This window comes from Callospermophilus lateralis, chromosome Y (genome assembly GCF_048772815.1).
Source record: "Callospermophilus lateralis isolate mCalLat2 chromosome Y, mCalLat2.hap1, whole genome shotgun sequence".
Lineage (NCBI taxonomy): Eukaryota > Metazoa > Chordata > Mammalia > Rodentia > Sciuridae > Callospermophilus > Callospermophilus lateralis.
This window is the reverse complement of record NC_135326.1, coordinates 8,551,784-8,564,929: the sequence shown is the minus strand read 5'-3', so window position 1 is coordinate 8,564,929 and position 13,146 is coordinate 8,551,784. Positions and strand designations below refer to the sequence as shown.

The following is a 13,146-nucleotide window of genomic DNA, read 5'->3' as shown; positions in this document are numbered from 1 at the left end:
AGTCGGCACTTAGATTGAGATGGCAAAATTAACATTTACTAAAATATCTAAACCCATCCACTTATAAAGTAATAGATCGTAAAGTTATAAAACTATTGAAAAAAGCAATAGCTAACTCATTGCATCGTAAAGATGACTGGTAATCTCTTTGTCACCTTGAGAATCTAGCATGTAGCTTCGTTTTTCTATAAGGAAAACAGAACTCTAGATGAAAGTCATAGAATTATGATTGCTAGGTAAATTAACAAATAAAATGATCCACTTAGAGCACCCCCATTTTGCAGCCCTCGATGAATTAACAATGGATACAGGCACTGGTTGTCAGGGGCTGGTTACATTTTAAAAAGAGAAAGCTAGCCAATACATACCTATTGATGAGAAAATTGGGACGGCAAGTATTGTCTTGCCAAACACGTAAAATCTGATTTCCACCAAGCCTCTGAATTATCAGGAAAAGCAGAGAGTAGAACAGCTTGTTTAACCAAAATGTACAAATGCAGTAAGCAATACCCAGACTGCGGAAGACACTATGGGTGCAAAGAACCCAGGTAGAACTGGGGGAAAGGTAGAATAAGGAAGGCTGAAATGATACAGCACGCAGAGAAACTCAATACCGAGCACCGGCAGCATTCCCCCAAGGGAAAGGATTTGTGACTGTAGGTTGTTCAGCCCGACATTTCCAAGTGCCGGCACAGCTTAGCTCCGTGAGGTCCCGGGTAGCTTGCAGAGAGTCATCCAAACGGTGTTGGATGATTGGCGGTTGCCCTCCCCATTCCCGGAGGTGCTAGAAGAGACAAAGGCAGTAGCCCAGGATGGACGGGAGGGAAACGATACCCTCCATGTACGTGAACTTGGTCCTTTGTCCTGGGTGGGGACGCTCAGTGCCTTGCTCTGATGCACAGGGAACACGCCACCCAGTGCACGTTTTCTAGGCTGTAAGAACCAAGTGAAGACAACACTCGGCCCTGTTCTTCAACTGGGGACTCACAGGAGTCTCCAAGTCAAATATGGGTGAGCATCTTGTAGGCCACTGAACCCAAAGACCGGAGGGTGGAAGCCGCTCCTGATGTTCATGGCCGTAAGAGCGAGATCCCTCTGCTGTGTTGATATTCACGATGGTGAACCAAAGCAACATCTCTCTTCTTCGTTTTCAAAGAATCGCCACCACGCACTTGGAATCGTTGACATAAAATCACTTGCTGTTTCCATTGGTCGCGTGGAGGGGTAAAGCCGGTGAGCGTGCCTTCAAGCGCATCCATTTATTTCACAGAAATGAATTTATTTTACAAAATTTATTGTGTAGCAGGGAGGTTTTTCTGAACTCACGGGAAGATGGATTGTGTTAAAGGAACCCTGTGGGTAAGCTGGCATACTGTAACGCACAGAAGAAAAGGGAGATTAAATCACTTTTTGTCCGTGCGGGCAGAAGGGCTACCATTTTGGAGAACCGGCAGAAGGCACAGAGGATGGTGTCGGTGATGAATCCCACAGAGAGACGTACCCTGCAGGAGCACTGGTAATTGGACGGCCATTGCCTGCTGTTCGTGACTTCCCATCCGGGCGTTAATGATAACCAGGCCACACACCATGCTGCTGGTGACAGACGTAAGGGCAGATGGATGGGTGCATAGATACGAGAGACTAGCGAGATGTAGGGGTGGATAGATGATAGAGATAACACAAGAGAAGGATAGGGAGATGATAGATAATAGAGATGGACAGATAGATGATAAATGATAAGAGAAAATGGAACAGAGGAATTGGACGGACAGAGCGATAATAGAGATAGATGAATAGCTGGATGATAAATGATACAATGAAGACGCAGAGTAGAGGCAGAGGCGGGCAGAGATGACCATGATTCAGAGATGATGGACAGGCAGAAGTAAAGGTCGGGAAGACGGATCGTGTCAAAGGAACCCGTGGATAAGCTGCATACCATAAAGCAGAGAAGAAAAGAGAGATGAAATTACTTTTGTCCATGTGGCTGGAAGGGCTACCATTTTGGAGAACCAACAGAAGGCACAGAAGATGGTGTTGGTGATGGATCCCCTGGAGAGATGCACCCTGCAGGAGCACTCGTAATTGGAGGTGGAGGTGGGCAGTTGATCGTCTGTCTTTGCAGATTGGCGTGGTCTGTTATCCGTGTGGCGCGACCATTCTTTTTGACGTTTCTATCTGCACTGCCAACACTTACTAGGTACTCGGCAGACCTTGATTGAATGACTAAGCTTTACGCTTTATTTCTACGGAAGTTCAGAGCCTTCCTGAGGAATTTTTGTGAAGAAGTAACACGGCAGCTGGTCTAGCCATGATGTCAGTCAATGCCACAGTGACCCCGTCACCTCTAGCTACGATTTACTGCATGAGAAATAACAAACCTATTTTTAAGAAATTCAGGAGAAATATTCATAAGAAATAAAGTTATTCTTTTGATGTTATATAAGAAACAAAAATCATTTTAACAAAGCATGCCAGTTGTTTCCTTACATAACATGATATACTTCCATAAAAAAAAAATCAAGAAATAACTAAAAAAGGTGCCAAACATATGCTTGCCCTCTGGTGTCTGGAATAAACAGCAAACAAAATTCCTACCTTTTCTACTTAAGCAAGATCATTATTAAAAATGAACAGAATTAACTAGGCAAATTGTCACCCTTTTAAATAAGTCTGTTTGTGTAGGTGGACACTAATTATCCAGATTGAAGTTCCATCCCAATAAAACTCCATCAATCTGTTCGGTCAACCCCCAAGGCTCGGGTTTGTGTCTATGAGATCCCTAAAGATAAACATGAGACCTTTTATACTCCAGGAAAAACTCAGAATATAAACCAAGTAAAACCACTGATATTTAGAATAAGTTCACCCTTGAAGGGAAGTTGAAACTATTCTAGACTAAATTCATCTCCTTGTCTGAAAATTTCCAGTAACATCTTTGTTATATGGGTGTCCAGCTTTGTTTTGAATTGGTCTAGGAATTAGAATCTTCAAAGTTTTATACAATTACATCTAAATAGCTAAAGAATAAATCTGCATTCCAATATGAGTAATTGGCATTTGAAAAAGAGTGCGTTGCTTTATATTTTAGGCATGAATGTCAGAAAATAAATTGCACAAACGTTGTATCCGTTTGTGTGACTTTTTAAACAGCTTCTTATTTGAAATCGTAACGACTACAAGAATGTCGGTATTAATCCAGCACCAGTAGCCACATATTTAAAAGTTCAAGAACACTCCGACTCAAGTGGTGGGGTGATGGATAAATTGGAAATTCCGTCCTTCGTCAACAAGTTGGTTGAAACCCCCACTGAGAATCGAGACTCTCAAGATGAAAATAAGAGAAGCTACTGTCCTCGGAGATAAGGGAGATAAGATCACCACCTCTGAGAAGTAGTTAATCCTCACACAAAGGTGTGCGACTAAGGGTGGTTGGGGATGTCTTATAGGCAAGATCTGCAAATCAGAGGTGTCTACCTTGAGCATGTTCCTGTCTGAAAATCTAAGAATCAATTCAATGTTTACAATCATTTTTCACTAAAAAAAAAAAAAAAAAAAAAAAAAAAAAAAAAACTTTTTACGTCTTCGTCACCAACGTGACACATATTTTTCTTAGCTTAATGACAGACACATACCATGTGTTGTAGTTTAGAAATGAGGGCATCCCCCAAAGGTCAAGTGTGAGACAATGCAAGAAAGTTCAGAGTTAAAATGATTGGGTCATGGGACACTTAGCCTAATCAGTGGATTAATCCACTTGAATGGATTAACTGGGTGATAGCTATGGGCAGGTAGGGTGTGGCTGGAGGAGATGGGTCACTGGGGATGTGCCGTGGGGATATGTATTTTGTCTATGGTGAGGGGACTCTCTCTGCTTCCCGATGGCCATGTTCTGAGCGGCTTTCCTCTGCCATACTCTCCCGCCATGCTGTCCTGCCCCACCTTGGGCACAGAGCAATGGAGTCAGCATCTGTGGACTGAGTCCTCCGAACCCATGAGCTCTACCATAATCTTCACCTCCTCTAAAACGGTCAGGTCTTTTGGTCACAGTGGTGAACAGGCTGACGAAACACCACGTCCTCCCTGAACGTTGGTGGGCAGAGTGAGGGATTGCCAAAATTCTCAGGGCACAAGCTGGAGATGGCAAGGTAGAGGTCACGTAGCCGATCATGGAGTGCTGGGGTGCAGCTCAGTGACAGAGTGGTCGCCTAGCATGAGCAGGGAAGGCTCTGAGTTTAATTTCCACCACCCCCAAAATAAGAATCATGAGCTGGATAGCAACAACAAAGAACAATAGAGTTGAAAAGAAAAGGGGAAGGGGATCGGAACGGAAGGGAAGAGGTGTGTTTGGAGTCGAAGGACTGTTCCCTCTCTCCATCTGATACTCCTCAAATATAACGTCTCTTTGGTTTTCAAATATAATCGAAGCTATTTAAAAATCACACTCTCCCCTTGGAGCTATTTATGTGAACCTTATGTAAGTTCCCCCTGTTATAAATTCATTCCTTGGTCTCCGAGTTGTTTCCTGTTATTTTAGTCTTCCGACGAGATGAAACCCAATCACTTAGGAAGAAATTTACATCTAGGCCATGACACAAACCCAAGATTCTGCAGTGACTTTTCAGAATGCTGAAAAGACTCTCTTGGATTCTGGGGGGGTTGGGGGGAAATGTGTCCACATGTTTCTCTCATGGGGGCCCAGGAGCACAGCCGGGTCATTGGGGTTATTTAAGATCGTTCTCGTATGATCTTGTGAAGGAGAGGCATCATGCTGGCCTGCACATTTTGCAGAAAGACTGAGAACTCCAGAGGAGCCAAATTAATCCAGCGAGGTCTGTGTGGATCGTAGCCACCCAAATGAGACAGAGAAGCTGTGACTAAATAGGGTCAGGCATGGTCTTGTAATGCATGGACTCCTTTGAGCCATCTTATAAGTATCTATATAAGTGGTGGTTGTAACAGATGGCAGAATATATAAAGGTATTTGGAAGAGATTGGTGCTGCATGTAGATTAGCTACATCTATCCCAGGAGGTCCCCTGTTTGCAGGAACATCGTGCACTTGACTTGCATACTAAGCTCATGGGCAACCTGAACGCTGGCTTGAAGGTTGTGGACCTCTCTCTCTCTCTCTCTCTCTCTCTCTCTCTCTCTGTACTGGGGATTGAACTCAGGGGCACTCAACCACTGAGCCCCATCCCCAGCCCTACTTTGTATTTTATTTAGAGACAGGGTCTCACTGAGTTGCTTAGGGCCTCACTTTGGCTGAGGCTGGCTTTGAACTTTCGATCCTCCTACCTCAGCCTCCAAAGCCACCCAGAATAAATAAATAAAAGTCAGGTAGGACACGAGGATTAAGATAAAGAGAGAGGAAGAGAAGACATCACATGTCCACTGTGTGGAGCATTTATTAAATTCACAGGAATGATTTAAATGACTGCGAAAGTATCTTAGGAATCAGAAAATGGCAATATATTTAATATATTAAATTTGCAAGGGAAGCTTCAAACATACAGGTGGTCGCTAAATAATTACATTTGTTGATCCCAACATAATGGAAAATATTCTTTGAAGGTAATTGACATATTAACTAGCTTTCTATTTAAAATAACATATATGACCCGAATTAAATATGCAAGTTTGCCGAAGGCAAATTGGTATTTTTTTTTAAATTTCTAACCATAATAAATTGAATATTAACCTTTGAGACCAAAGCTACTTTGAATAATGTGGGTACTAAATTCAACCACTGGGCACCAGTAACTCCTATTCTCTGTCCCTTTCTGTGCCTGAGCCAAAGTTGCAAAATCTCTCTACTGGTTACAGTTTCAACTGGATGAATTATGATTATAATGCAAAACGTATGGAAATCCACTGATACCATGCAGTTGACGTTTCTATCAAGAAACCTCCACATTTGTGAGGATTCGTGAAGCTCAAGGGGATTTGTCCACGGGGGTATAAAATGAATTTTGCGACTGTAATTTTAAGTGGAGAGTCAGGTGATTTTTATGTACTTGCAATTCTCTTTGACTCTAAAGCAGATTCCACACAGAGGCTCTGGGTCCAGCTCCTCCTGGTCCATCAGTAAACTCCACAGGAGCTTGCGTCTACACTGTGGGGACTCCAACAGCTCTTCCCAAACATCTGTGGAGATCCTGGAAACAGATGCTGGGTCGTGGGCACCTCGCCCATCTTCCTGTCTCCTTTCATCCGGATTCCACTTAAGGGACATGATGTCATCCTCCCCTTTAGGGCTGTGCTGACCCTATAAGGAATACCGCTCTTTCCCCTAATCACCTGCAGTAGGGGCTTCTTTTATGTGGAAAGACGGGAGGCTAATGAGCATCGGGATAGCACAGTGTCGGGTGTGGCTTTATGACCCCCGTGCCCTGGACAGCCTTTCCCCCAGGGGATCCCTCACCAACTTCCTGCTGTGGACAGGAGGCTAGGGGGCGACCCGTCTTCTCCGTTTGCTTCCCTTCCAGTTCCTGTAGCTGATTCCTCCCCTGCAGTCTCCAGTGGACAGATCTGCGGTGCTGCCTGTGCAGAGAGTGTGGGTCTTCCTGCTTGCTCACTAGAGCTGGCCATCAGCAGGAAGCTCCGTCAGCCCCAAGGCTGGGTGCACCCAGGAGCTCATAGCCCCAGGAGGTCCCCTTGAAAGTGAGCTCATGAGCTGAGAACCTCATCCTGACCACTGATTTAGTCTGCTGTGTGCATTGAAGAATTGCCACCCTGGCTAGCTCACACCGTACCCCCCCAAAAAAAATTCTATACACAGACGTGATTTATCCTTAGCTCAACTGTTCTAGTTTCAGTATTCTTTTTGTGATCTCCATGCTTGCTCCCAAACTGTTGGGGTATTATTGTGCATAGGCTCTGCCAATGAATTTAATTTCTGCTTTTTCTTTTCTTCCTAGGACTCGTAAATCAATAGACTGTCACCACCACCGCAGGCAAGTTACAAGGTTCTTCTGTCCAAGGGCTTCCTTTTCCAGGTAAGGACACCTCGGCTCAGAGGAGGAGCACCAGGTATCTGTGAACCCAAGGTCGTTCATAGCAGAAGGTCATTTCTCCAGGCTTCCTTGGGTGGGAGAAAGGGACGCCAATGGCCTTCACCGTTTCGTTTCCCGTTTGTCAGATGGCAGGCTCAACGGTTCTCTGTTTTTAACCACATGTGAATTGGATGCAGTCAAGATTCTTCATGAAGTTCAAATTGAACACAGGTCAAAAACTACAGAATATTTAAAAATTTGAAGATACCCTAAAACCACTTTTTTAAATGATTTTTAAATATCACGGCCGGGTGCAGTGGTGCATACCTGTCGTCCCAGTGGCTCAGCAGGCTGAGGCAGGAGGATCGTGAGTTCAAAGCCAACATCAGCAACTTAGTGAGGTGCTAAGCAACTCAGGGAGACCCTGTCTCTAAATAAAATACAAAATAGGGCTGGGGAAGGGGCTCAGTGGTCGAGGGCCCCTGAGTTCAATCCCTGGTACCAAAAAAAAAAAAAATACGTAGGAGTTAGGCTTCATATAATATACACATATGTATATGTATGATCAATAACAGCAAAAATTATAAATTAAGTGTTGTCTTTCTATCAGCATACCCTGACCGGAACTGCTAATCCTTTTTGTGGGTGCCTCATGATTTTTACTGGCGTAAATATTCCTATGCACATAGCTTTTGATCTGCTAAAGAAATTTCCTTTTAAGAAAAGTTTAAGAAGTACCTTATAGTAATAAATGTTTCTAAAACATGAACAGAATGTGGTACAGGACAGAGAAGCTGCTGGTGTGCAGCGACTTCGCTTTGTCTCTGTGGTCTCCCTACCGGAGCTGATTACTCTGTAAAAACTTTTAAACGGTCCATTTCCTTGTCATTGAAATGGGTACACACTCACCTGTCTACAAGGATCGTGTTAGGACAGTTCAGAAATAAATGATTCTTTCCAGCGGCCAAATACACTAGGTGCTCAGTTAATGACACTGACTGATTCCTCTACGGTTGTTGAAATGCTGCTTTCCAACAGGATAGTTCCCTCATCCATCATCTGCTCAAGTGCATTTCTTGTAAAAAACGCTCACCTTGTTTATTGGATCTAAAATGCTACCTTAACTTTGCTTTGATTGACTTAAGATCTGATCTTCAAATTTGATGGACACAAAATCTGATGTGGTTATTTCCGGGTGAATCTAGCAGTTCTCCTGCCCGTGCCGTAGTTTCAATGTGGATAGCTCCTTCCTCTGTCCCGTTGAGACAGTGCAGCATGGTGAGAAGTGGGGTTTGGGGGCAGTCATTGGGATGGGAGGAGGTCAGGAGGCTGGGCCCAGACAGATTAGTGGTTTTTAAAAATTCATTTGTCGATTCTAATTAGGTATTCAAGACAGCAGAATGCCTTTGATTCACGGTGCACAACTGCAGCGCAACTTTCATTTCTCTGGTTGTCCACGATGTAGCGCTGCACCCTGTGTGCAGTCACACATGTACCTAGGGTAATGACGTCCATCTCACTCCACCATCTTTCCTGCCCCCATGCCCCCTATCCTCCCCCCTCCCATTTGCCCAATCAATTTCCTCCATTTTCCCCATGCCCCCCTGTTATGGATCAGCGTCCACTTATCAGAGAGAACATCCAGGCTTTGGTTTGGGGGGGATCGGCTTACTCTGCTTCGCATGATATCCTCCAGCTCCATCCACTTACCTGCAGATGCCATGATTTTATTCCCTTTTAATGCTCAGCACTATTCCGTTGAGGTTTGTTTGTGGTATTTCTCTCCTCTCCGTCTCGCACATACGCAGAGGGGTGGACTAGGGAGTGCATCGTTTCCTTGTGGAGTCCCATTTCTTGGGTACTTCCCACAAAAGCCAGAGAATGGCTTTCTCATAAACCAGGTGTAAGTCCAATAACGTCCTTATGGAGAAAAAGACAGTGGCAAGCAGTGTAATCGGTTTTCTTGGTTGTTGTTATTATTACTTTGTATGTACATATATACATATGCTCTATTTTACATATATTTCATATTTATATATTTTACTATATATTTATATTTTTTGGAGGGGTGTGGAGCTGGAACACAGGGCTCTGGGCAGGTAAACTCAAGTGCTATAAAATACTGAGAGCTATGCTGCCCAGGCTGAGTTTTATATTTTAATATCATATATTATAAGTAAAATACGATATATCTTAATATAATATTTCATGCACTATGCCTTTTTAAAACACTGGTTTAGTTTGTTTTAAAAAGACACACAGAGTGCTTTGAAGTGAGCTAAAATTAAAAAAAGCAAGGCAATCATCCCATGAATATATACATATACTTTCCCTTGTATTCAAATGTGCAAAAGTGCACAGAGATTTATGGTTTCCTTTTGAAATAAGAAAAATGAGATTCTGCTTCACGGTGCGACTGGCCAAAGTCCTTCTCCGTTTTTGGCAATGCCTTGTGGGCGGGTGCGTGTTACCCTCACCCTTCAGAGAATCAAGTACAAAGGGCAGACCCCAGGAAGAGAACCAGCTCACCACAGAAAGGGCACAGGGGGCCTTAGAAATGGAGGAGTGTGCACCCACCAGAAGGTGGTTGAAGTAGGTGCCGCAAGAGATATTTTTTACTCCTTCTCAGAGTAAAATTCTAATTTTCAGGGTGAAGGATAGAGGAGGGAAGATAAGCAAGATGATCGTGTGGCTATTTCAGGTCCTGCTCACTCTAAACGCCCTGTAATTAGAGTGCATGGGGAAGACCGAGAGCTAATCGGGTGTGTGAACCTGTGAATCACCGGGACCTGTACAAATGGTGACAGGAAGCCACCCAGTTAAATGAGCAGCTTGAACTTGTACAAAAGGGTGCTTTGTCACCCGGTGGAGAACACTGCTCCCGAAACAAGAAAATAATTAGATCTATGGAGAAGATCAGCCCCAATGGGCAAACGCTGGCTTGAGTCATGTTTTTACCAAGCCCAATCATTGGAAACGACCTTTCCTTCTCTGTGACATTGTAGTATTAACTCAAGAAATGGGCCCAGCGAGGTGCGGTGGTGCACACCTGTGGTCCCAGCGGCTCGGGAGGCTAAGACAGGAGGATCTTGAGTTCAAAAGCCAGCCTCGGCGACTTAGCAAGCTCCTAAGCAACTTAGCAAGAACCTGTCCAAATAAAATATAAAAAGGGCTGGGGACGTGGCGCAGGGCCCCTGGGTACAGTGGCTGGTAACAAGAAAGAAAGAAGAAAAGGGCCCGTTGATTTGGAAAACGAGTTTTAAAAGAGATTTAAACAGTTTCAAGAGGTTTTTTTTCAGTGAACAAATTATTTTTAAACCTTTGCAATATAATTAAAAATTTAAGAACATTAATCTCTGTGTCTGGGTTTAGCCCGACTGGATTCTCAGGGAAGCACAATCTCACCTTTTGTAAACAGGCTCAGAGATGCCATTATATAGGAATTAACTTCAAGGGTAAATTGCAGAGTAGGATTAAGTGGCATCTATAATAATAATGTTTATGCAGCGTGTGTCAGATCAAAGGCCAGATGTTGAGCATCAGGGCCAGTCCTCAGCTGAACGGGCTGAGGCAGAGGTGAACGTGGCCAGATAATCCAGCACTTGCCGGGTCATGATGCGTCACAGGTGTAGGATCACAGTAGCTTCCTGACTGCACTCAGTTTTTCTCCGGGCTGGTTGTACATTAGAGTTGATCTTGGGAATGCAGTTGGTGGGGTGCCCTGCTCCGAGGTGGAGGGGAAGCTGGAGCACATTCCTGTTTGTATAAAGTCTCTTGGTTGGGATCCGGATACGTCCTGTGCTGACCCTGCTACCGTGGGCCATGTTCTCTGTGTATGCGTGTGTGCATGTGTGTGCACACATGTGCATTCTGTTTCCTTAGGACTAGCAATACCCAGTTTAAGCCAGGAGGAGAGGCATGCAAGTCCTCTCGGACATGTTGCAAGAACTTCTCTGAATACTGGAGTTTTCTATCCCAGCGCACCCAGCACGTCCTACAGAGCGCTCCCTGGAGAGTGGCCCACCGCCGTGTTCCTAAAATGTTTCAGGCACCTCCTTTAAATTAATAAAAGGTATCCATGAAGCCCACTGCACACAGGGATGGCTACTGGCTTTCCCAGGAGGATGTCGACTGCATGGTTCTTGTTTCCCGTAAAGTGGCCGATGTGTGGTTTGGAACTGGGCTTAGAGGAAATTCTGTTAATATCAAGACAGCATTCTCTAGCTGTGTAATGGGCCAGGAATGTATGCATGTGGAAAAGCCAAAAACAGTTTAATAAAATGTCAAAAAAAAAACCCGCTGCCAAAGCAGCTTCTTCTTCCCCGACTCAAGTTACTTTGTGCATAGCCATGAGTCAATAAGTGCACGGGCAGAAGGTGAGACACAAGTGGCCAGCCGAATGTCTGTGCGGCATGGAGAAACGGTGCACACATGCAGAACACACATTCACAGCAACCCTGGTGAGGAGGGGGTGCTAGCCCTCTTTGCAGGCACCCTTTGCAGTCAGCTCTACAAATGCACTGATCCATCCATCCGTCCGTCAATTCATGTGTACATTTGTATTAGTTTCCTGTTGCTGCTGTAACAAATATCACACGTAGTAACCCACAGAGCACAACTACCTTTGTGTTCTAGAGGTCCAAAGGGTGAAATGGGTCTCCCTGGGCCAACAGGCAGGTGTCCAGAGGCTGCCTTCTGAGAGGCTCTGTGCCTTGTCCTGCTCTTAGAAGACACCCAAATTTCTTCACACTGGCCCCTTCCTCTGCCGTCCAAGGGCCCCTCTCCAAACCTTCCTTCTTTATGTCTTTTTTTTTCCTACCTTTGACCCTCCACCTGCCTCTCCTAAGGTCCCGTGTGATTACAAGATTGTCCAGGGTCATGTCTCAACATCCTTAATCTCTAAAGTCCCACTTTCCACGTAAGGTCACACATTCACCGTTTCCTGGGGTCGGAACATGGAAATGTCGTGTGCGGCAGGATTCTATCAGAGTTGTCTGCAGATACTTCCTAAGATCTTACCAGCTGCCAAGGAGGGTCGTTTTCATTGACTTATTATTGGTTTCTCCCAAGAACTTGGCGAGATCACCGTTTTCTACGACCACTGTCACCCCTGCTGTGTCTGAAACCAAGCTCCCTCCCGCATTGGTTGGTAATCTACCCTGACTTTTTACACCCGCCATTCTGGGGGTTTATTCTTATTGTTCTGAAGTTTTGCACAGACGCGAAACCTTTTTCATTCCTCTTGACTTTGACCTAAAGCCACATACTCCCAAGTTCACCTGTTTAAACCACAGAATTGTATGATATTTTGCTTTAAGCAAAAGAAAAGAAAGTTTCTTCCAGCCAGCCTTCTTACAGTTTGGAGATTCACTTGACTCTCCTCAGATCTGTTCTATATTTGACCCCTACTGTTTGCCTAAATGAGATTGGAAATTAAAGAGCAAAGTTGTGCCTGCGGCAATGAACGATAATTTTGGGGAGCATGAGAGGAAACAGCAGAGGACACATCAGTGGGTCATTTGGACCTGGGAGTCATTAAATCATCCTGCGGGTCACTAATACAAACGGCTTCAGAGTGTGAAACAGTAAATTAAAAATTTGCAAAATGTGTGCAGTATAAAAATCAGATATCTTCTATTTCACGTAATCCCATGAACAGGTTCGCTTGTGGCATTTGACATTGTTTTTCACCACTTGGATCCAATCTTCCTTATTCATCATTCCTTTTCTTCTGAAAATGAATGAACAAATAAGCAGATAACGAGCCTAACGGCAAGAATGCAAACCGTCTCGTGCATGCTGTTTTGTAATTTATATTTTCCTCTTAGTGCCTGTGGAGTCTGTGTTTTGCAGAGACCCTGATATTATCAAATATTCTTTACTCTGTGTACACATTCCTCATTTGGAGGAATCTCCAGGAGACAAGACACTGAACCAAGTGCTTTAAGGAACAGTGGCAAACGTCATACAGGTGTGACCATTTAGGAGCTTAGAGGGGCTACGAGATGGGTCTGAATAGCTCAGTCGTGAGGCACGGACATCCAAGGTCGTATTCTTCCACCGTGGAAATTACAGGGCGACAGAGGCACTCTCACGTGGTTGTGATCATCTGAGCTGTAAGGAACGAGAGCTGCCTTGGCATGCACACCTGT

At 44.4% G+C, this 13,146-nt stretch overlaps 1 long non-coding RNA gene across 1 annotated transcript in view; it reads left to right on the top strand.

Annotated features, from left to right (window-relative positions):
• The window catches only part of LOC143639765 (uncharacterized), a 215,757-nt gene that overhangs the window by 87,051 nt on the left and 115,560 nt on the right, over nt 1-13,146 (top strand). The window contains exon 2 of the long non-coding RNA XR_013154792.1: nt 6,920-6,997. This is a non-coding gene — a long non-coding RNA (uncharacterized LOC143639765). The remainder of the gene's footprint in view (nt 1-6,919; nt 6,998-13,146) is intronic.